This window comes from Scaptodrosophila lebanonensis, unplaced genomic scaffold (genome assembly GCF_003285725.1).
Source record: "Scaptodrosophila lebanonensis strain 11010-0011.00,11010-0021.00 unplaced genomic scaffold, SlebRS2 tig00000136-arrow-arrow-pilon, whole genome shotgun sequence".
NCBI lineage: Eukaryota > Metazoa > Arthropoda > Insecta > Diptera > Drosophilidae > Scaptodrosophila > Scaptodrosophila lebanonensis.
In genome coordinates this window covers 869,698-896,021 of record NW_022060586.1, presented here as the reverse complement: position 1 = coordinate 896,021, position 26,324 = coordinate 869,698, and the positions used below count along the sequence as shown (strand labels likewise).

General features: G+C 40.6%; 1 protein-coding gene across 1 annotated transcript in view; it reads right to left on the bottom strand.

Annotated features, from left to right (window-relative positions):
• LOC115629179 (cAMP-specific 3',5'-cyclic phosphodiesterase) overlaps positions 1-26,324 on the bottom strand; it is an 87,360-nt gene that overhangs the window by 49,401 nt on the left and 11,635 nt on the right. The window lies entirely within an intron of this gene.

Genomic DNA, 26,324 nt, shown 5'->3' with positions numbered 1-26,324 from the left:
AATGTTGACAGTTTAAGGAAGGAACAAGAATTGTCAACTAAATTCACAACTCGGTTTTAATCGTTGTGCATCTTCTTTTTTATTAGTGATGATGAATGTGATTAAAAATATATGAAACTTAAAAGAGCAAGCAGTCTCTCATTTATCCCCTCTTATATGGATTACCTGCCCGTTGTGCGCCGCCGCGCTCCCGCGATGGTCATGCGGGACGCATAGCGCTTAATGCGTCCGCTGGAGCGACGATGACTTGTGGCCGCTGATCGTACACTATATTCCGTGGCCGTAGAGCTGCGTCGATCGACGGGAATGACATCGGAGCACACCGACGACGACATTATGGAGGCAGCTGAACGGCGTTTGGCGCCCGTAAAAGTGCCGCCGCCACCGCCACCGCTGGAGGACGTAGTAGCGGAGCTGTCGGAGCGTGAGAACAAGGAGGAGCGCTTGCTGCGACTACTCGATGTTCCTGTGGCATCCTGGATATTGCTATAGAACTCCTCAGTGTCCCGATCATAGCTATCCTCATCAGCACCATCCAGTGGCGTGCGCTCTTCGTCCTCGAACTCCTCCGCCTCGGTGGCCAGTGTGTCGCTGCGTTGGGCAAGACGATGTGCACCCACATGGTGGCCATTGCTGTTGATGTGCGCTAATGCGTGCTGCTGCAGCTGAAGCTGATAATAGTCGTGGCCTATGGCAACTGCTGATTCGTAATCGCTGGAGGCGCGTGTGCTGCGCGAGCGACTGCTGAGTGAACGATAAGGCTCGCTGCCTCCGCCGCCACCTCCGCCTCCGCCTCCGCTTCCGCTCGCCGTTGTCGTTGTTCCCGTGCTCAGCGACTGACTCTTGCTGTGCATCGTTCCAGCTGCCGCCTCTCCGTCTGTGTTCGCATTTCCGTCGTCGCTTTCGCCGCCGCCAACACTGCCACTGAAGGTAACTTCGTGGAATTTGGAGGATTTGCGACGAGGGCGTGGCATCGACGCAATAGCATGGGCGGAGGACTCGGCCGCGCCAGCATTGCCATTGCTGTGGCTGCTGCTGTTGTTGTTGTTGTAGGTTGGGGAGGAACCTCTGTGGGAAATGCTGTTGTTGTTGAAGCCCCTACTGGTGCATTGCTCTTGCGTTGCGTGCTGCTGCTGCTGCTGCCGCTGCTGTTGTTGTTGTTGTTGTTGCTGTTGCTGCGCCTCATCCTCGTCGAGTGCAGGCGGCATCAATGTCAGCGCGAGCGGCTGTGGCCGCCCACGTCGACGTCGACTCCAAGGAAACGCGCGTATAAATGCAAAGATAATGAACAGTGTGGCAATCATTGTTGTTGCGTCGATTTGTCGCAGTGGTAACAAATGTTGCGGTCACTATTTTAGTATTTCTGCTGCAGCTAAGGCCCAAAGCAGAAAACTCATGGCGAGCTCCACTCGCCTCTCTCACCTCGTCTCGCCTCTTGCACCTTCAATTCAAATTTAAATTCGAAGCTGGTTTTATTTCCCTTAATTTGTTTTCTGTTGTTATATTCTTGTATTTTGGATTATGTTCTTGTTTCACTTCGTGCCATTTAATTACTTTAATTTGTGATTCACCATATTCATTTCATTTAATGTTCAGAAACGGGTTAAAAGTTGTTTGCGCGCATGAATGAATGCAATTTTCTTAATTATAACATGATACTTATAGAGTACATATGCATGCAAGTATTACTACAAAATTTCTTTCACTCGGTAGTGTAGTTCGACAGATCACTAAACACATACATGGGTATGCATTTTTGTTTGCTTGTCCACATATTGCCAATCAACATGTTTAAATTGGGCAGAAAGCTATATACGACACAAATAGTATTTACATCACTGATTGTACCACATTTATACTTTAAGGGACGCTTGCAAAGAGAACAGAAAGACAGTTCAGAACTGGCACCAAACATATGTTCATTACATTTATTTTAAATTCAAGTGCCATTTATAGTTGAAAAGAAAAACCAAGTATAGAAAAGGCACCACAAAAAAGCCATCCATCAGCGAACTTTCGGCAAAATACTTTCAAGTTCTTCGAAATACATATATGAATATATCTAAATAGTTGGGGTTTAAATGCCTCTCTTTAAGGATATTTGTATTGCTCAAGTCAAATTAGTAAGTATAATTGCTTTTCATACCGAATAGCTCCCTCCATCGTGTATGGATGGCTTAGCATTTGTAAATATATGTATATTACAAGTATTATAAAGCCCCCAGCTCCATCTGAATAGAAATGTGAGTTTTGTTCTCTGAAACTAGTATATTGTATATACAAGTATGTGTATATGTATGGTCCTCTCCCTATAGTCCGAAACGGAGCGATATCCTACATGTCATTGTCGTCTGTTTATAAAAGTATGCTTATGTGTCACATCAATTATTTTCCTATTATATTAATTCAAAGTATTCCAACCTTGAATATCAAGACGAGGAAAGTTCAAAGACAAAATTTGGCATGTATCCCCTCCTTATTCCTAGGCAACACGAGTTTATTTTATTTTTGATTACGCCCACAAACTGCAGGAGTGGGCTCGCTCCCTTCTTATTTTCGTTACTGCTATGAGGATATACAGCGTCGGAGGCTTGTTTGGAAACAGGGTATTTCACTGTCGCCTTGCTCGACTGTTTATATTGTGGGCACCATAGCCTGAACAATATTCCAAGACAAGGAGGGTGTAAAGAAGTTTTCTTTCGATCAGCAATTAGTGAATCCAAGTACTCCCTTCGCTTTGTTTATCATAAAGGTGATATAAAGATTGAAGTCTGGAATAAAAAGCTTATCCAAGATATTCGAATGCCGATATACTTGTATGCACGAGTAGCAATGACATCATGTTATCCTTCACAGACTTTTAGCAACTTACAGATATTACCAATACACTAAATGTGTTCAATCAGAGAAAATACACGAAATAATCAGAGAATGTGACATATCAAGTGAAGATATCTCACGCGTAGTAGCAAGCTGATGTTTCCATTTCGCCCCCATCCAAAGCAGCGTCAAAGAGCCCTTTTTTATGCGTATTAGCCCGGTATTTGATATGCTAGAGCAGTTGCTTTCAAATTTGCCTAATATTGTGAAAATTTCGCACATGTGCCTGTGTGTGTGGGTGTGTTTGTGTCAGTATCTGCTTTATGTCTGCCACATGATTTTGCACAATTTCGATAGCAATATTATGATAATCAATGCACAATTATTACACTGCCAGCCTCGAACTTATACTAGCCCACTTGAACGTCCACTGAGGCGTGAGGCACTCTCTTGCCCGATTTCCATTGATACATATACACGTACGAGAGTAAGGCATCGCTACCTTTCCCCCTTCCCCCTTCCCCTTTTGCGATGGAGCTTCAGCTTCAATTGCTGATAGGAACGGGCAACAATGGCGCAGGAGCAGGCAAGCAGCAATTTCCCCCGAAAACAGGCTTCAAGAGTTGAAGTGCTGCCACTGGCATGAAGCAGGCACAAATGCATAGCAATAGTGTTGCAGCGTACACACACACTCACCTACACTCCCATACACTTGCAATTATACCCTGCCACATGAGACCCTTCCTCGTTTGCTGTTCGACTTGCTCGATGCATGGCTATAATATACACTATACTACTTGCATACAGTATGCTGCTAAAGTTTCTCTAATCGAGTACTTGATTTAACACCTGGTTGAAGCAGATCGACAGATCGACAGATCGCATATCGGTAGATTTAGGTGTCCTTAGGCACTGACATGAAACAAATCAATCAAATGTATACGATGGACAGCCCCCAATTTGGCAAGTTAACGAAGTTAACGTCAGGGGACGAATCTTGAATATATCTATAAAAATGAACCTGAGACTTTTTTGGCGGATCATGCTAAGGAGTATGCGACAATTTGCTAGCCAGCATTGCGAAAATAAACCCAATATCAGGACAATGCTTGGCACACCAATTGATCGACCATTTAACAAGCAAAACACCTAATTAATGCAGTGAGTCATCATATTTGTGCTATTTTGTGTAATTACTTATGTATATACTTTACGCTTCCTTTTTCCTGTTATATACTGTATCAGAACAGTGATATAGTGATCTCGACGGTGTAAAGCTGCGACGCGATAGCACTAAGAAAAGTAAGTGAAATGGCAGACAAGAGGACGAAAGAACAGAGATCGCCATTTCAAATCATCTTGTCATGTTGACTATAACATAAGTGTTATTCCTTCAAGATGTCACATTAAAATTGATTATTCTTCTCAAAAAAAGAGTCTCTAACTCAATTTTTAGTGCGCGTTCTACCCATAACAGTACTTGAAGCTGTGCCTGTTTAATACGGGCATTGTAATAGCTGCTATTATTTATAGTATAATTGCTACTACTGCTATTGTGACTGGAGAGCATTTTACTGTTGCATTATAATTGGTATAATTTTAGATTGCGCTTCAAGCCAGCACGCAAGCAAAATGTTTTTACAATTTCCAGGATAATGACCAATCGAACAATAGACATCGGAGGCGCATAAACAAGCGCACCAACTCATGCGAAGGTTGGAATTATAATTGAGCAGCATAGTCTCAATTAAATTGCTTCATGTTACGAATTAGTTATAATTATATTCATACCTATGTACGAGCATGTGTTGAAAGGGGAACGCGCAATAAACCACCTGCATGGCGCACCATTAATTAATTTTTCAATATCCCAACTATTCAACTAATAGCATTTACGACTTGGTGGATTCATGTCGGCTTGTGGGCGAGTGTATAGAAATTGTTGTAGTTGTTGTTCGGTTGCATAGCTTTGGATATGCAGATTTTATTAAGTGGTTGTTGTTACCAGCTTCGCTCGCTATCCTTAACCTATACTTGTACATTCTGTCCACAGTATTTATCCGCTTTTTCCCTCATTCTTCATGACTATCTGGATCAAGTATTTGCACCACTACTTTTAATTTGTTCAAATTGCATTACATCGTACTCACAACAAAGTTCCCAACGCTTGCAGAAAGGGAGCAGAAGGGAGCAGAAGGGAGCAAAAGGAGGCAAGCCGTGCAACAGGATGCCCCTAAAGTTAATTGGGTGAAGCAAATAAGCGTTCGCCCAGTAGGAGTTTTTGTATCGCTATAGGATACGAGTATGGACCATTATGAAAGCACTCTGTTTTATGTGACTCCCAGAAGAAGGACGACAGACCCCACAACGTTAATATATACTCGTAGTATGTCTATTTTTGCCAATCTCGGAACAACGAGATTTTAGTACAATTCTGTTTTGCTTGTTCGGGAAGATAATTGGGCACGCAATCAAGTCCTGCTGGTTTGTGCGCAGGAATTACGAGCCATGCATACATTCTATATGCACTAAACTGGTACACCCTTTTATCCTTTGGATACAGGGTATAATTAATCGGGTTCGCTTTTCTCTTCCTTTTGTTTCTGCTATGTGCCCATATAGTCGTAACTCAGCAGCGGAAGTTTGTTCGTGTATAGGGTATTTCACTGCCGGGCTTGCTCAACTGTAGCGTACTCTTGTTTTAAGTTTCGACTTCACTTCGTAGCGAGTGGCTCAGTAGATGATTTTGAACAATTTTTGAATTCCCATCCGGATACAAAAAGCTATTACGTTTTTGATTACAATGCATTCGTAATTTTCACGGATATGGGAGTGAAGCGAGCGGACTCGGCTATTCTTATAGTAGTATTAATGACCGGGAAAGGATTTTGGCGAACCTGGCGCACCCAAGCCTTCTCTCAACAGCAGCAATTCGGGTAAACGCAATTAAAATAAATGGTGTTTGACCACAGTAACCCTGACAGAAAAAAGCCACAAGAACTGTGGACCAGATATCATGGAAGCCAACATATGGTGGAATTAGCATAAGTCCGCATTGCCCGGCTGTCTGTGTAGTAGTCGGGACTTGTTCGTCGACCAAAGCAATGGGAGAGCTCTACCCATAAAAGGGGTGAGCTACGGAAAAAGCTTAGCCGCAGCCCAATTGCCTGGGGTACATCCAGAATTGGAATGCTTTTCGAAGAGTATCCGATGGTGCTGTGCTAGCCAATCCGGAACCATTCCTGAGAGAACTCTTAGAGAGTCAGGTCAACTGGCTACATTGGGAGCTGGATAATTGACCTAAGCGCAGCAATATTTAGTGGCCGTATCGCTCGGCACCATCCATAAGTGTTGGTCTTACCTTGGTCTAGTATTGAACGATGGGCAGGCAAGAAAACACCAAGTGAAACTGGAGTAGGTGATACGTTTATGTAGCCCTTAGGCGCTGTTTGCTTCCTTTACAGCGACTACGCTCGCTTGGCCAAACATGACGCTGGGATACATATTTCCTTTCAATTTCTTTTTCCTCAATTTTTTCCATTTCTTTTCTATACACATGCTTTGGCAGTCGTACAACGGTAGCAATGCAGAGAAGAGATCAGAGGAGAAGGAACACTAAAGTAAGCAAGCGAAAGTAGGGCAAGCAGAAAAGATTTCTCTAAGTTGCAACATCACAAGGGCGCGTGACGCAGGACGCAGGACGCAAGACGCAGCCAAGCGATGCGATGCGAGGCGAGGCGAAGGACCAACGAACAAACGGACGGACAGACAGACGTGCGGGCGCACGAATGAACGAACGAACGAACGAACGAAGGGACACGCATGAAGTGGAACGAAGAAGGTAGAACTAAACAATTCAAGCAAGCAACCAAACGCCCACACACTTCGCTAAGAGCACTGGCGCCGGCGCCGGCGTCAGCGTCAGCGTCGTCGTTGCCGTTGGCGTCGCCGTCGCTGTTGGCTTTAGCGTCGCAAGCATCCTCATCGCCAATGCTGGTGCTGTTGCTGTTGCTGTTGTTGGTGTTGGTGCTGCTGTTTTTGTTGGCGTCCTCATCATGGCACACTCTCTGGGGCTAAATTTAAGTAGCAACAAATCACTTCATTGTTTGCGTGTTTACATAATATTTATACATTGTATTTTGGCTTGCTATTGTTGTTTTTGTAGCTGCCATTGTTATTGTTGCTGCTGCTGCTGCTGCTGGTGCTGATGGTGCTGTTAGTGGTGGTTGTTGTTGTTGTCAGGGACGCTAGATTTTATTCGCGCGCATTGCCTTTAAAACGCTTGCACATCAATAACGCCCTCAAATGCATGCTATAGTTTTTCCTCATAAAAATACTTAACTGTCAGAGACCATTGTCTATTTGACAACAAGAACAAGAACGAGAACGAGAACGAGAAAAACGTAAAAGGCCGACACATACCCACTCACAGAAGTTGGGCAGTCAGTCAGTCAGGCAGTCCGTCAGTTAGTCAGTTAGCCAGTCGGCAGCCAGCACGTCGCCACTACCTAGACGAGCAGTACAAAAACCCACACAAGCACACACGAGCACACACAACAAACTTTGTGTAAGAAAAAACAATAACAATAACAAAAACAAAAACGTTGAAGCAGCGAAAGCAAAATGGCGTGCACTTCATTTTATTGCTCAAATTTTCAAGCGTTTTGTTGATTTCCCTTTGTTGACTGACCGAAGCGACAAAACAAAGCAATGTTTGAATGGCGTCCTGACTTCAATGTGCGCGTAAATATACGCGCGTACATACGAGTATGCGACCATAAATATATGTAAGGGTATGTGTTTGCGCTTGAATGTATTGATCTGCTTACAGAAAAAAGAGCTAGTGGCGTTGGACAAAACTCCTGATATCACTATAGGGGCGATAGAATTGTGTTCTGCTATACGAACACATACTTGTGTATATAGTACTAAGTATGCCTTCCATTTTGGAGCTTTAATTCGGAATAGTAGTATCTGTTTTTGTAAGTTCATATATGTATGTAAATTGGAAACATTGAAACATTGAAAAATTGCAGTACAAGGAATGACGTCACTCTAAAGAGAACCCCGAGCCCAGGCGTGTGCCAGAATGTCTTACCACTCTGCTTACACATTTTCCCCATGAAATTTCTAGTTTGCTGTTTTTGTTATCACTAGGGATAGATTTTCCAACTGCAAATATTCGAAGAGATCTTATGTGAATATATTTGTGCGCGCGTATAAATTAAATTTGCATCAATGTATTTATTTGTTTGAGATTTGAAATCTTAAGTATAGACACAATCAGTTTGTCCCGACTGGCTCATTGGAGATTGTAAATCAATTTGGAATCTGAACTCAAAATTCCATTTATCATGTGAGCATTTGGAAGCGGTTCTGGAAATTCTAGCTCCGAAGGACTTCAATTTTTGTTAACAAAGCTTAGTGCAGTTTCTGGGACTAATTAGTTTTGGTTTTATTATTATTTTTATTTCTGATCGATTGTAAATCAATCAACCTTTTACCGTTTCAACGAAGAAAAAATACCTGTGACCAATCTGAAAGGAATATCAATAAATATATAATTTTAAGCAAAAGTACTTATCCCAGCGACGAAGGACAAGTATGAAGAAGGCAAGTATCTCTTGCAAAGCAACTAGCAAGAATCGAAAAGAAACCCAGAATTTAGTAAAATAAAATCAGAACGAGATTTGAAATGTTGTTTTCATTTCTTGTTATCAGCATTCGTGTGCGGCGATTATTTAAATTAGACTTCAAGCATTGACAATGATTTCTCAAAATGCAAAATACGAGGCACAAGTCGAATCGGAATCATCAGAAAAAGCTCGTACTTGTATTGAGATACTCTATTTTCGTGTTGTTAACGAGAGCGGCAATGGGCCGCCAAGTACACAAGTGACGTCAAACGAGTCCGGTCGGGGCGGGTCGACAGTTAGGATAAGTAACAGCAGAAGCAGCTAGCAAGGTCCTTGGGCGCTGTGTTGCAAGTTAATGCTGTTTTAAGTGCAATCGCTTATCAGCATGTGCCTGTGTCTGCGTTTGTGTGCGAGCACTTGAATGCAGCATCATCATCAGCGATCATCATCATCAACATCAGCAACGTCAGCAACCGCTTCATAAATAATGTGTTTTCAAATATGCTTTCGGTTAGTACGAGGGCCGTCCGAAATGTTTCTAGTCGGCCATGTAGACGACCACCTACATTAACCAAACTTTTGTTTGGTGATGAGGCATCTTTTAATGTGTTTCCGCCAAAATTCCAGCCATATCGATTTTATGGTTATCGTTCAATATCGATTAAATTAGTCGATAATAGTGCTTTAGTTAAAAGTCGAAAAGATAAATAGGCCTACAAGTACATAAATCAATAAGCAGATGGATGCTGTCTATGCGTTTAATTCTGAGCAGCTGAATTTCAACGTGAAAGTACGAGGTTAGGAGATGAGTCCGGGACTCCCACAACTGTAACCATAGACGAAAATATCGCCAAAATCTACGAAATGCTTCTGGACGACCGCCGAATCAAAGTAAGAGGTAACTGCTTCAGCACCCTCCCTACTCTCCAGATCTAGCCCAACTGACTTCTTTTCGTTCCCTATCCCTCAAAGCTGCGCTTAGGGGAAATAAATTGTCATTGAATTAGGGAGGCTATTAGCTTTCTAAACAACCATTTTGAGGAGTTAGAACGGAGAATACTTTTTGGAAGTTTTAAAAATGCAGTGGCGTTGCTGGGATAAGTGTATTGGCTTAAAATGTTGATGAATGAAAACTTTTAATCTGTTGTATCATTGTCAGGAGGGTAGAAACATTTCGGACTGCCCTCGTACATACAAACATGTTTTATCCATGCGCATAGTTGAACATTGCATAAACAACATGAATTCCATAATATAGTGCACAGATTTCTCTTTGGTTGCCACACCTAAATGAAAGCAGCTTTTGTACGCGTCTCAGAATTTAAGACTCGGTTAAAAAATGCTGCGTATGCGCAAGATAACTCAAATATGAGAAGTAGAAGATAGCGCAGGCATTTTAATCAGCCGAATGTCGTCCAATTCACATATTTTACAAAAAATTGAAGGTACCTCAAAAGTGTTTCGAGAATCAGAACAATGCATTTCTCTTTAAATTCTATACACTTTCAGAATTCCTTTGCACCATACTATCTGAATGTTTAGTTTCTACTTGTACATAAGAAGAACATCAGGCATTCGATGAGACAGATACATGATAGTAGTTGGATTCTAATTTCAAAAACTATTTTAATCGACTGGATGATTGGTTAGACCAGCAAACTTTCTTTTCGTTGCAAGAGGGCTGCAGTGTGGAGGTATGGAATCCAGATTTGAGGATTGGCTGCAGCGACGAATCGCAGACGAGTCCAGATGGTCCAGAATAGAGCCTTAAGGCTTATCAGTAGGTGCAATTGTTACGTCGCGGGTCGACGTTGCACCATGACCAAAATCTAGATACTGTTGATCACAAAATCAACAGACACGCCATCGGTTGAAACTGGCCAACCAACCAGCGCACCTCAAAGATAAAGTAACTTTTAACTGCTAGCTTTAAACACATGTTTAAAGGTTCTCTGCCTATGTAAAGTTAACACTTAATGCAAGACTTTGTTACGTCTGGCGTTTGTGAATAAGTGAACTTTTGTGTAATGGCCTAAGCTGCAGGCCGATTCGCAAAAGGAATAAGTAAGCTGTATATCGAAGAAAAAGCCTAATTATACGTGCGTATAAGTTGAAAAGGCGTTTCATTACATCGTTGCATGGCTTGCAAAATACTTACAAGTATATATCTACATACATATATTATAGGTCACCATGACAAGAAGGTCCAGAAATGTACGTTTGTCGATTCGTGTATCTGCTTGTACAGTTTTGATATCCTTAGTTTGTATTGTTTTCCCCATTTCCCCGCTAAACGCGCTTTGATCGCAATCGAAATCATTCAGATTTATGTACCCATTTACCCTTACTTTAAAGGAAGTTATAGCCAGATGTGTTATCTCTAACCATAGACACATACATACGATCTTTGAATGTACGGGTATGCAAGTGAAATCTCCATACATGCTTTAAGTCCTTGAGAGTGACTTAATTGAATAAATCTATGGCACACAATTAAATTGAACACTGATACCAGTCCGAGCACAAGCATCTGCATTCTGTTTTCATTTTCTTCAATCACTTGAAAGACAAGAAGTTCGGCTTTCTTTCCATTGCCTTTCCTACTTGCATTGATTTTTAAAAATACCTATAATATAATAATACAATATAATTAAAATCGGTTGGCGCAAAGCACAAAAATTTCTATTTGGCGAAAGGAAGGAGGAAGTCTGGAGGAAGGCGTGCTACCGTTTTTTGTCTGCATATGTCCGTATACATACATGGTACTTGCTATGCTACTAAAATCAAAAGAAAAAGTCAATTTGTGTCAAGTATAGTTACATAGTTGACCCAAACACTCGCACACACATGCACACACAAACACACACACACACACGCACACACACATGTCTCCGTATCCTTTGTCTGTTGTTTGGCATGTTCTTCAGCTCAGTTTATTGCACTGAGCCTTGTGACACTTGGCCCAGTACCAAACGTTGTCAGCGTAAATTAGTACTCTAGCCAATGACAAGGAGAAAAGTGTTGGCATGATTGCTCGATTGATTGCGAAGAGGAGGGCGAGGGCGGGGGTGGGGGCGTGGTCAGCTCAAATAGCGCCATTTAGGCTGGCAAGATAAGCGGCCAACAAGAGAAACAAAAAAGTTGCCGCATCCTCGTAGGTGTGCATGTCTGTAGAGCTCTGCAGCTGCCAAATGAAATCCAACTGGAAAACCAATGAGGATATGTTTGATTTTTGATTTTACGGCCGTACCGCTTTGGGTTTATTAATTCTATACCCCATACCCGAGAGCTTGTATTATTACTATATTATTAATGCTTGCGTGAAAGCACACATACTATAGGTGTATGCTAAGTTTGTGAAAACTAGGCACCAGGCAAAGGCAAAACTATATCCGATTCCATTAAAGCCATTACTTAGCCTGGATTTAAATGCTTTGCTGTTTAGCCAGTTAATTTTATTTATTCAAAATATAAAGATTCAGTTATGAACATATAACAATCAAAACTTTAACATAAAAAGGAGCTGCAAATTCAAGAGCTATGCATAGCGCGTAAATAAATTCAGAGGTCGTTGATTGACGTGCCTTTTAATTTGATTGCAAAAGGGTTTCCAAGGTTTTCGTTGCAACATGGTTCTCCTACATTTATTACTTCCTCGCACAAAAGCCAAAATGCACCCAAATTCTATTTTATCAGAGCCAGACATAATTCTTTTAATTGTGCTTAGCAAGATGTCTACAAGTATATTTGGCGTCAATTCACATCCATTAAGAGATACGTGTCGTCAAAATTTATTACGAGAGAGTCGATGGTTAGAAAATTCCAAAAGAATGTGCGTGCGGATAAGAAAGGGGTCCGTTTAGAGAGGTTTTACTATACTTTTACACTCGAACCAAACATGGTATTTAAGTTCCCCTAATCCAGGGATTGGGGGCACCACGAGCTTATTTTATTGTTCGGTGTCCGCTACTGAATTTTGTGAATTCTGGCTACAAAACCAAAAGATTCAATAGCATACAACAGGCATCTTTTTGCAAAGATATCTTCGTTGCATATACGTTCAAGTTCAAGCCATTCCAATATTGACTTTCTTATTCACTTAATGAGATGTAATTGTCTGGAGATATACCATCGCAATGAGAACATATACAAGTACATACATACATACGTGTAGGCACGCACAAGTATTAATACAGAGAACGTATCGCCCTCTAATGCGAAAATAGCGGCTAAGATTCCTTCAATAACAAATTAATCAGTGTTATAGGAAAGACGGCAGAGATGGGAGATGGAGAATGGGTGATTATGCTGGTTCATTATAGGAATCGAAAAAGGAGTTTTCTGGGCAATGGGGAGCACACAAATGGCACGTCAACGACCTGACGCCTCAGCAGTCGCTGCCTTGCTGCCTTGCTGCCGACTCTATGTTTGTTTTTCTGTTGTTTCTTCTTCTTCTTTTGTTTTTGACAATTTTATGAAACACTCGCTTGGCAACAGCGACCGGTTACAACAACAACAACAACAACAGCAGCAACAGCAGCAACAAAAACAATAACAGTCATTGCAGAACAATGCGACCCAATGGGCTGGTACTTAGGCACTGTGGAACAACTAAGGAAGCTACTAGGGAGGCAGGAGTTACGAGGCAGGAGGCACGAGGCACGAGGCACTAAGGGGCGCTATGGCAGCAGCTGAAGCATCTTAAAAATGTAGCCGTTATTGAAAGCGCTTTTATCGCGGCAGCTGCTCAATGGACTAAGTGAAAGCTGGCAGAGGGGAAAACTCAATTAAACGTGACAGTGCCTGGGTCGTGCTGAGCGTAAAAGCTTGCTTTATGTATAGAAAATATGAGCGATAGCTGGGGAGGCGGGCCAAGGAAGTGAAAGCCAGCTATGTGTGCCAGCAATAAAAGACATCGTTAAAACATATAGACGAGACAGGTGTGTGAAATACTATTTTCGCCGCTATGCGCAATATTGACGAGATGCTGAAGCGGGGGAGGGAAAGAAATACGGATTAGGAGAGTATACAGTCAAAATTTGGTCAATTTGCTTCGAGCCGTTTCTGAAAACCAGGCGTTCACCCAGACCGATTTGACTACTCATGCTTACCAAGAATACTTTACGGGATCAAAGGAGCACAAACCCTATTTATCAACATTGACTACCGGATACGGTCCATAACAATATATACTATAAGACGCAGGAAAAGGTGGTTATGTTTGAATATAGCATGATTCTTATTTTATTCAAATATGACGTAATTATTGCATTATAATTCATTTTGATGTGCAACGGCTGATTCCGGCAGATTCTGCCACTGGGCATGACCGCACGCTGCTCATATCTTACGAATCCTGGTTTTTGGAGCCAAATTTGTTCCTCTTTTTAAGTACCTGTACCATTATTTATCTCTAACTAAAACATAGTGATATGATAAGACTACGAGTATGACATCTGCTTTCATAAACTTCACTGAAAAGTGCAAGGGTATATTGTCCTTTGTAACATTCAGAAAGAAAATGGTGCACCATAATGGTGGAATATTAAATTGAGCCTGACGAGATGAATCCGTCTGTTCATCCATCCCCCTGGCTTTATGAATTATAGTTCCTTCCACAGCTTTAAAGCTTTCGCACTGAAACTGTTTGCCGTTGTTGGACACAGATAATATGTAGGCATCAACCATCCAAGATAAGATAGTATGGAAGATTACGATAAGTTAACAGAGGAATGAAGATAGTGATATATTTCAAGCAAGTGGCTCATTTAAATCATCAATAAACTCTGAGAGACTATCATCTGTTTTATAACATCAGAAAGCTTCACTAGTTTCAATAACGACTTGAATGGACTGCGCCAAGTTTTGGAAATTCACAACGAATTCGGGTATGACGAGAATGTTTGGGCAATTAATCGCAGTAAGCCTGTGGCAAAATCTACTGAAGAGGAAAGGGGTGGAGCTATTTGGTAGTTGTTTTGTAATTGGTTTTCAAAATGATGAGAAATTATGATCTCGAACTTGCACCTTCAACTTAAGAGTATTATACGAGTATTTTTTATATTAGATCCAAATTTTATGTTGAGTTATTAAGCCCTGTACTCGAAGGGTAAAAAGGGAGTATTAGGCTTGTGCAAAGTATGCGACAGGCAGAAAGAAGCATTCTTGACCCCATAAAGCACCCCGCCTGGATCTTGGAAATGACTGACCAAACTTCTAGGCTCTCCTAGTTCCTATGCAACACGACTCTATTTCAATTTACAATGTATCCTGTTTTGTTTTTGGATTGCAAATAGACCATTTGACCATGACCATTAACAATGCAAGACCCTCATAGCTAAAACGCTGAGTTTTATTTCGAAAGTAACAATATGCTCCGAAATTCCCGCACGAATAATGATGAATTCTTTGAGCCTTTAGGCACAATTTACACACGCCAGCACAACTGCGGTATAAATACAAGTACAGTTCATTGAAGTCATGCTGACCAGCTTGAATGGAGGCGACGTTTCATTGCGTGGCTGGGCGTTATTAAAACATGTTTATGCATGCACAGCACCAACAACAATTCGAACAGGCAGTTTGTATTGCTGGTGGGTGTAAATTCATAATTATGAAACTATTACGTGGCGTACCGAACTATTTGAAGTTACAAAGCGGATTCAAAACACTAATTTAGTCTGCACGGAAGTCATCCAATGTGGCAATATCGTTAACAGTGAAGAACGTTTCGAATGGTCTTACTTTCATTCCGGCTGCTACTCTTTTAAACTGTATAATACGCAGTCGACTGCTGAACATTTACTAACAACTACCAGATCTTGCCCATCTTATTACGTATAATTATATACTTATTTACTACATTTTATATCTCTGTGCTTATTTTCAGAAAAGTTTCTATACGTATGTATATGTACCTACCGAAGCCTTGAGCATATAGTACAATAAATACTATCTGTTCATGGCCGGCCGAATACGAAATTTTTGAATATACAAAATTATGGATTTCAGGTCGAATCATTCAAAATTTTTAGCTTCCAACCTCCCATCGTTTGTGCTGTGTGCTATGGTTGTGTGTCTCAGGAAACCCCCAATAGTTCAGGCCCCAACAAAAATTTGTTGTATTCTTTCAGATTTTTCATTCAAACTTTGGAGTCAGTTTTCCCCCTTTAGGGTTAGGATTTAGGTTCTTATCCCCTGTTCTGTGCAAGCGTTCCTAACTCAGTCAGTCAAGACAAACTGTTTTGTATATATGCTTTATGAAGCGGACAAAGCCTTTTTCAGACCAAAAGAGTACCGATTGAAAGCTATTATTATATTCGATTTTCGGGCTTCGCAAGAAGCGCCCAAATTCGAAAATGAAGATGATGATGCTTTTGTGCTAGCTATTGCTGTCGCTTGCCGATATGTATGAAAAGAACGTAACCACAACAAAATGTGTTCCATACACTCACTCATACATACGCCCTTCGGTCGAATACAGAGAAGGAGGCAAAAGAATGTAAATACACACATACTCGAATAAAAATGGCATTAGAAATATACAAAAGGAACAGCACTAAGTGGAAAAAGAGATAAACTTGGGGGAGGGTGCCAGACAGGTTACAGAACCAGGAAATAAAATTTCACTTTAAACATTTTAAATACAAATGCAAATATGTACATGTATGTACTATATGTGTGTATACAGGCACGCACACTAATATATGTACATATACACACGTACACCAGTGTGCACACCATGACAAGTGAACGACTGACTAAGTGAGTGAGTAGGGAATGGGTCACATCGAGATATATTAATATACGTACTCGCATGTACCCTTTCCTCTATTTTAAAAGCCCTGTGGAAGCGTCTCTGATGCGACTATAAATAGGTTAGTGTGTTTTAATATGTATGTATATACTCAGTACGTGTGTGTGTGTGTGTGTGTGAATTGTGTTTGAGTGTGGTGGTGCCAAAAGCTGCCGGATAAACTGCAAGCTGTTTGGAAGAAACACACACAAAGGGTTACGTTAAACGTTTCTCGGGGCCCCAGAGTCAAGTGAAAAGCCGCTACGTGGAAGCGAGAAACCGAAAGAATGGAGGTGAACTAAAGCGCACAGTGCGCTACAAATGAAGTGACAAAAAATATGCCAAGTGCACATGATGAAAAAATCATAGCATAGTTTCAGGCGTGGAGACTAAAAGCTTGAGCTACAAAACAAAATGCAGATTTTCTCGACCCACAAACAAGCACACACACATACTCACACATACACACATACACACATACGTACATACGTGCATAAGGGCAAAGCAAAGTTGCCAAGTGTTAACAAATTGAAACGGAAGTGTACGAGTAATAAAATGAAGGCGAAGGGCTGTCCAGGAGCCAACAAAAAAATATGGAAACAATTTTTTATGGCACCCTGCTGTGGCTGTTGAAAGCAACCACAAAATGTCGAAAATTATGTTATAACTCAATAGTAGTGAATCAACGATTTTTCAATAACACCAAAGCGTTCTTAGAAATGCGAGAAATTGGCAGAAACAGGGCAAAATATTCCGAACTCTAGAGTCCCGTACACTCTGCTTATGTTATAACGATTTTTAAAAGTCGCAGGCCAATTGGGTTATAAAATCTCTATGAACAAGGTTTTGCGAACGTTAGTATGACAGGTATAGGAAATAATCTATATTATTCTAGGAAATTCGAAATGTGTATGAATAAGACAAATCCACAAACCAAGCTTTGCAAAACTCGTACGTCTCTAGCTTTGCCAATAAATTGAGCAAGTTGGCATTCGGGAACGCAAATAGCATTATGCAGAAGAAGGAAGGCTGAGGACAGTGTAAGATCTGGAGTTACAAAACTGGTATGTAGGCTCTACTCTCTTATGCACGAGGATTTTGAATCTTCGTCTGTCTTCAAATGATGGTTCTGTTAAAAAACTATTGATCGGAACTAACAGCGACTAATATGACATTTTCCAAGTGGTAGTTGCTGCAGAATCATCTGGATATTGTATTGAGATAAAACGTTATCGAAAAAACTCCCCACTTGCCATCCACATACAATTTAACCACTTGCGACTGCTCTTTCTTTTTTTTTTTTAAACATTTTTAGTTTTCGTGCTCTCTTTTATCTCTTCTATTTTCAGTAGGGCCTTAACAACAATTAAGGTGTTTATCGGGGCAAGGCCAGTCGTTGTTAGTTGTTGCATGGGCTACTAGTTCTATAATTAAGTATTTGGTTGAATAAAACAATTTTTTAGAGACAATTATAATAAATGCACAAATGACACACACACATGCATTACTGTATGCGAGTATTTGTGCGTGTGTGTGTGCGTGTGTGTGTGGGTGCGAACGCGCTCAGAGTGTGCGTAAAATGAATGAGAATGATCGGAAACGTTACTAGCACAAGGACCTCAGAAGCATGAGGCTCAAGTACGAGTGTGCATGTACGAGTACACACTTGGATATGTACATTTGAATATGTACAAATGTGTGTATATGTTTGCATATACTTGTATGACCACGTGCATACTTAGACAAACATTTAAAGTGTACATACATGTGTAAGGTAAGGTGTCGAGCACTTACTTTTTTGTGCTTTTAGTCTTCGTTCTGTTTGTTGTTGATGTTGCTATTATTGTTGTGTTTCGTTTTGCCAAAACGGCATGCCAGACGTGTCGGCGTTGTCGTTCTTGGTCCGCTCTTATGTGCCATTTTTTGCATTGTTTGCATAAGTTTCTCCCTTTTCCACTCGCGAGGCTGCCTCATTAACGAAATGCACAAACAACGGCAACAACGGCGACAACGGCGACACGGTCGCACGCAATATGCACGCAACATAGGCAACACAAACGCAGATGTTGCAAGGCAACAATAGGAAGCTCAGCCAAATGAGAAGCAACAAGAAAATAAAGCGTAAAGGCAAATGAAGAAAATAACACAAAAATAAAGAACAACAAGTATCCTTGAGCCTCTTCAGACTGTGCAACATGGTTACTGCTGTAGTTATTCGTGTTATACCCTCTACTGGAGGGTCAAAGAGCACAAGCATTAGGTTTGTGGAAGCATGAAAGAAGCAGAAGAAACCATCTTCAAGCTCAGTATGTAAGTACTTTATTCTGAATCAGCATGAAGAGACTAACCGATTTGGACATGTCCGTCCGACCACAACTTGTTTGTACTATGGAGTCTCCTAGTCCCTAGACATACCACATCCGAATTATTGTTAAAATCCTATGTCTCGCTCATAATAACAGTGCATATGTATTATCAAAATACTTATATAAAGGCGGCGGAAGTACAGGGTATCTCAGTGTCGGGCTTTAAGGACGTTCTGCCTTGTTATTGTCATTCTTGTTAGTTCTGGGCCTACAACAGTCTCTCTAACAAGCAAACGAAGCAAAACTCAAGTACGTGTGTATAAAAGCAGCGACAGCAACGACAACAACAACTACGGCAATAGGAACACCAAGCGGACAACAATCCCGGCTGTGGCGCCCACAAATTTGGGCAACAGTGCGCGTGGCAGCATTGGAATGTGTGGGCACTGGTTTTCGCCAACTTGAAAATAACTTCAAAAATGCAAAACAAACAAACAAAAATTAATGCAAAATAAAATAAAACATTTCTGTATTCTAGAATGTTTTTGAACAATTGAAATTATAAAGAACATGTGCGATACTGGTAGGATATATACTCGGACGATATATACTGGCACATACACATAGTATGTATAAATCATTGACTGCATCTCGGGTACAAAAATATTATTGGATTCATCTCTTTCAGGCCGAGAAAGAACAGTGCCATCTCCAGGATCTCCCCATGAGATCCCTTGTTTAAATCATATTTAACATAGGAACTCTTTGAAAATAATGTAAATAATGTTATTTTGTATACCTATTTCACAAAGATGTGAGCAAATACTTGTATTTCTCTGTATTTGTGCTGCCATATTAGGTAGCAGGGTACTGGTTTGATAAAAAAAAAAAAAAAACCTCCACATGGGTAATATCAATATTAAGGGAATGCACGCTAAGGAGCTATCTTTCCAATCATCCAACTCGGTCACCGTTCATAGATCTGACTATGAAACGTGACGTGTACAATCTCAATACGAAATTTAGTTCAGATGTCCTTAAAAATGTCCGTACAACATTTTTGGATGCTATACCATATCGTTTGTCGGACAACAGTATTCTATTAAATAGGTGAATGCGAGTCAATTCATAACTAAGGAAACTACTTGTATACGAATTGAGAAAACGGTAAAAATTTAAGCACACATTTCATCAGGACACGTCTGTCGCACAGCATTAATGTGCATGAATGTTCATTTGGGTGTAGTCCATACGACTATACGTGTATATAGTATAAGTAGTATGTACATAAATACTATATAGTACGTGTGCGGGTATGTCTGTTGATTTGTAAGCAGCAGTAGCGGCAGAAGCCTTGCGCCAAACACACACAAGTAAATGTATAAATGCCAAAACAATTTACATAAAAATATTTGTGCTAAAACTTTTGCTCTTCCATTTTTTGTTCGTTTCATTTCCTTTTTGTTGTACTTTTTGGACGCCATAAATTTCCATATGAAAAGCAAACAGCAGGGCGTTGACGGGCATCTAAATGGGAGGAAGTGAGATGGAAGTAGCAGGGCTTGTGGTTAGCAGCAGCAGCAAGTTTATCAAATGCACAGACACAGACACAGACGCAGACACAGTCACCTACAAAGCGAAGGAGACCGGCAGAGTAGGTGAGTGGGAGAGTCGCCGCAATGGGTTTTGTCAAGCGTTGCCTAATCAACATCAACCCGGACGCCATTATGGGGTGCTCCCGAGCATCAACATCAACATCAACGTCAACGACAACCGCACAATTTACGGCTATATGTCTGACTCTCTCTCTAAGTATGTGTGTGTGTGTGTGTGTGTGTCTCTGTGTGTGTATGTATATATGCCTGTCAGGCTGTCTGCCCGTGCACAAAGTTTTACGCATTCTGCGTGTGAAAGGTTTTTGTTTTATTTTTAGCAAGTTAAAATTGAATTTTAACATATTTTTGTTTGCATTTCATTTGCGCCACGTTAATGATGGTGATGGTATTGGTGATGGTGACGTCGCTGTTGGTGCTGTCGTCTCATTAAGCCAAGCTGTGCGAGCAAGCGAGTGTGCGTCTCTAAGTAGGCTATAGAATTATAGGCAAGCAAATAAATTTGCAAATTAGGAAAGAGGCATTAATGGCAGCAAGTACAACAACAACAACGTGAGCTCTTGCTGCGCCAGCGCCAACGCCAGCGCCTGTCGCTGCGTTTCAATCAATTCTTTATGTCTTTATAAATATTTATTTATTCGCTGCAAGCCAGCCAAGCTATCTCAACTTATATACATACAAGTATATGGTACATATACATATGCCTCTATGTATGTATGTACCTGCACTTTGTATATAGCACATCACCATCCACATATATGCCTGCTTGTGTGTGTGTGTGTGTGCGGGTGCTTGTCATAGCTTGTAACATTTCACTGGTAGATGTGTGCATATGGATATGTGCGCGCACTTTACGCTGAAATGTATGCAATGAAAATTTTTAAGTGCTGTAATTTTATTTTATCCCATGCATGTCTGTGTGTGAATGTATTTAATGTAATAATTTGATTGGGCTTGTGCAGTAAGTGTTCGTTACGAGCCCAGCAGTATTAAAGGATAAAAATAAAAGCAAAAACAATAATACCAGTGAAATATACATGCATATGTAGTACATAGAAGGAAGGAAAACGTGAGTACTTGGTACGCATACATTAAAATCACTTTTCAGCTCGTCGTATTCTTCTTGACCCAAAAATAATCTCCGCCCAAGCAAGAGCACGAAAATAAGAAGCAACGTCATATTGCCATACGATTTTTACGAGCTACTCACAAATTACGTTGCTGCAAAGGCTGTACTTATAACATCGGAATTGTGAATAGTATTGACGAAATATGGAAGGAAAACAAACAAGGTAATACTTTGTTTGGATTAAAGTAAACATTGTTGAGGGTTGAACAGTACTAGGATGGCAGGCAGGCCAGGCCAGGACAGGACAGATGGAAATGTCGATTCCTTCTCTCAGTTTCATAGTTTTCACAGACCGTATACCATTTCTTGTTGCCCCTTTGCTCAGGCAATAACAGAGCGCACCCACAACGACCATATGGGCTCTCCCACTCTATGGGATGCACAAATGCTATGTATGTGCAATCATGTTGGCTAATTTGCCTAAATACACGCTTTGTAGCCATAACCAGGCAGCACCAGTTGACGTTTGACGGACCAACCATCAACAGCACCTTCCCATTGGTGCTTATTCTGTCGCACCCACGCACAGCTTCTGCACTACTTTGGGAAGTCCACGCACGTCGTCAGTCATTAGATCAACTTTAATGCATGCAGCACACGTCTTTATTTACTTAGGTATCTCTGGTTTTTTCATACTACACTCGCATCCGCAAAGGGTAAATTACAACATTAGAGGGCTGCTTATGGAACAAAACACCCATTTATGGCAGTTTTGCAACTTTTCTTCCATAAATACGAAGCAAATTAATATTAAATATTGAGCAACAGAGATGTTCAGATCGGAAAAATAGAAGTGCAGATCTCAATCGAAACGAGGCTTCTGAAATTAATCGAAAATAAATACCAAGCTGCTCCCAGTCCTCCCAGTTAGCGACTCCAAATCTGATTGGTAGATTAATTTATTACATTCATCTCTTTTAATATTGAATTCCGCATTGGCTTCTCCACTTGTTTGTTTGTAACTTCACATTTATTAATTCGTATTAACTTGTCTATATCAGAATATGACAAAGACATAACATCAAACTATTGCCGGAGTTGTATGCAGTGAACACGATTGGCTTTAATTAGCTTACAGAAAACTGCTTCCTCTGCCTGCCCTCACTTTGTCTTTGGCTTAGAGTATGTGTTCTCACAAATAATAAAAAAAATATGTGTGCTCTATTTGCGAGTACCACCACCTTACCCGCCCTCACTGCCTCCGGATTAATGAGCAATTAGCTTAACTGAAACTATGCAGTGGCTTTTTTCTGCACGACAGATAACATTTTTTCCATGAAGAATTTGAACTTTTTTTCGCCAAAGGCAGCCTCACATTTAGATGGTTGTCCTGACCTTACGGTTTGAATATTGTGCGCTAAGAAGGAAGACAAGGACACGGACACGGACTAAAATGCGCTGACAACTGACAGCAAGAGGCGGGTAGCAATGACGTTGATTTTTATGGCAACGCCATCTAACGGAAAACGGAAATTAAAATCCAAACGCTGCCCACTTTGTCTCATGTGCAGAGTCGCAAGTGAAGAAACAGGAGTCAAGAGTCCTTAGTCGAGTCGAGACAAGCGTCCAAAAGTGCGCAATAAAAATAATAAAGATGTGTTTTGCGTAAATAGGACATTTTTTCGTTTCTTCTTTGCTCTTTTTATCTTTGTCTAAGCCAGAAAAAAAAGAACTATGGAAATAAAGAATGTGGACAGCAGACAAAAGATAAAAGCAAAATGTAAAATTGTCTAAGCTATGCATCTATATGCTATGCTTGTGTATATGTGTGAAAGGACTTGAGAATTAATTAAAATGAAGCAAACAAAACACTAATATTAAGAAGAGAACAAAAGCAAACCAAAAAAATTATAAGGAAGTATAGCAAAATTTATGAAATTTTTAAGTGGGTTGATAAGTGTCGACCTCAATGGAGGCGCGCGTGGGCCAGGATTGCAAAAGTTTCCAGCGTTACACACACACACACACACACACACACACACATACATGTACGTCCATATGAATGGAGGCCATAGCGTTGGTCATATCCAACATCATATGCCCATTCATAATCATTTAGCACATTTTATGACCGTTACCCTAAACGTTGATGTCGACAGGGCGACACGGCGACAACGACAGACCTGCAAATGAAAAGCGGCGGCGGAAGCGGCATAAATTTCAAACAAGAGTCCGTGTCTATGCCAAAGAAGCCAATATGGCGACGAGGCCGTGCTGTTGTACACCGTTGCTCTAACCTAGTTTGTGGATGAGGCTTGGAGCAGGCAAGGAACATCACGGAGAGAGAGGAAGAAGTCAGCTACTCGTATTGACCGACCATATGACCTCTGTGCTAGTGGGCCCCTCCACCTCCCTCTCTCCATTGTGACTTGCCATTTGCTGCCTTTTAGCTATTTTTAATTTAATTTCATAATAATGTGTACCTCGCCGTCTCTGTGACCCCGACAGTGACAAAGCATATAAGTAGTATGTGGCTAGCTGACCCTCACCTCTCTCCACAACACCCCTCGGCAACAAGCAAACGGAAGAAGGATTTGTAAAATAAGGATAAGAAAAGTGAGAACGAGAATCACAAGGAAGCCACTACTCTGCAACACCTACTCGAATATAAATATCTATACATTGTTTTCTGATCTTCAATTTTTTAAATAGTTAATCAACTTTGTAAGACCCTCTTTGCAGTCATTTGTAGACAATTTCAGCTCTCTTGCAACATCTGTCCAGTTTAGCGCCTCAGCAGGACAATCAGGTCCAGTTCTCCAGGACACAGTCCAGGTGTGACCCAATACCCACAAGCTAGGCAAGGCGGAAAACGACGATTCGAAAATGGACAGACTCAGGTCGTTACTCTTAGGGGTCTGCGATGGTGACTGCTTTACTGCTTGACCAGTTCTTGTACAAAATGGCGAAAAAACTTTGGTCAATTCGGAAAATAAATAAGCTATGGATGAGCCATATTTCCTTTACTGTGGTTGAGAACACCAACTTGACACGTTTTCAAAGGGCGTGACAAATCTTTACAATGTTCAGCTTATTGGCGCTTTTAAGCTGCCTCTACATTTATACCTGCCCAGAAAAAGAGAATAGTACCGGTTTTTGATATCCAAATAGCTAAAGATGGATCGATATAAGCATGTTTTGTGCTTAGCAACAATCACGCTTATAATAGGCATTCAAATATCTTTGCTATTCCTTTGCTCCTTCTACTTACTACATTTAAAGGATAATATCTAATCATGCATATTTCAACCCACAGTAAAGAGGACATTTTAAAAATATCCCTGGGTAGCTGCGTTAGTTGGGTACATCTCCTTACAGAAATCGCAAGATCGTCAAGATAGGTGCTGCTGTGCAAATCGTTATGCTATCGGTGCAAAAATATGTACATAGTAAGGTATTTTTTTCCAAACTTTTCCTGTTATTGAATTAAGTACACATTTCCCGCTATTGATAATTCAGATCAACATTGATATATACTGAGTACTAATGATGAAATACTACCGAGTCTAAGCTGCTGGAACCCACTTCTTAAAAGAGGCCTGGAAATGCTCGTTCTATCTGTTGCATGCGTTGACAGAATTCGTATCCAACCAAAGGACCCTCGGGTTGGGGGCAAATGGCGCGGATGGGTGCATTTATAGTGGTCTCTGCAATGCACGGTTATTCAATCTGCTGTCATGTACGAGTATGTAGCTTTATGTGCGAGCATGTTAAAAGCTGAGTGCAACTGAAAATTGGCAAAACTAAAACTACAAAACCGCCAAATAAAATCAATAAATTGCCTGTATGTGTAGGCAAATGTTAACGTGTGTGTGCGTGTGTGTATGTGTGTGTATGTGTGTGTGTGCACGGCTGCTTGTGTGTTTGTAGCGGGAGATAAAATGTGGTTAGAAGCCTGTGTGCTATTTGGCCATGCTAATGTAATTGGCCAATAAATCACTCTTCTCAACTGCAAAAAAAAAAAAAAAAAAAAAAAAAATGGCGGGCAAAAACAAACACACTGAAAACGACAAAAAATAAATACGGACAAACTCTTAACAGTTAGTCAATGATAGCATTTAACTACCAAAGTGTATTAAACTGGTAATCAATCAACTGAAATATCAACCAGAAGTGCGCAAACGAAGTTAAATGTCACAGTTACTCTGATATGTTCAAAAATTATTTCATGTGACGTGTGGTCTTGAAAATGCTTTGGATTTGCGAATATCCAAATAGTTTAAAAGGAGATTTAATTCAAAACTACTACTACTACTATTATATTTAAAGCTCAGTGAGTTTCGGACAAAATTAATCAAAAATGTTGTTGGTACTAAAAGAGATTGTTGCTATGACAACAATATGATGTAGTGAATGGATTTTGATAATACTTAAGATTATTGAAAGTGTGGCAATGACACAAATCAAAAATATCAATCGCAATAGCACTACAGTTTTTGGTGCTATGATTGATTTCTGCACCGATCACACCTCTGACATATATAGTGCACCGATTCTAAGCAATCAGGCTTCAAAATTTCGAAGGCAACAACAGAACCCTTAAATATCAACTTTATATGTGTATTTATAATTATATTCAATCCACGTTAATCAAAATTGATAATAAACAATTTCATCTCCAAGTTACTAAAAGGGTTATACCTATAGTACCTACCTACTGACCAATTGATTAATTAGTGCTCCCTCACATACATTCTAGTACATATTATGTTTATGAACTCGTACGTGCATATGCTTCATCTTGCAATTACCTGAAGATCAAAGGATTGTGAGCCCATCTGCCCCACAACAAATCTAATTACAACACTAATTGTGGCAAAGTGCACGAGACTCGTGATGCCACCACCTGAGAATGGAGGACTTGCAGGAGTCACGCTGCTTGCTGGACATTAGCGCTGTAAAGGATGTTAACAACAAAAACAGGACCTGACTGACCTGAGGTTGTTGCTGTAAGCAGTTGTTGATTAATCGATAACAATTTATAAGTTATTATTGTTCCTATGCATGGCAGTTGTCCTTTACCCG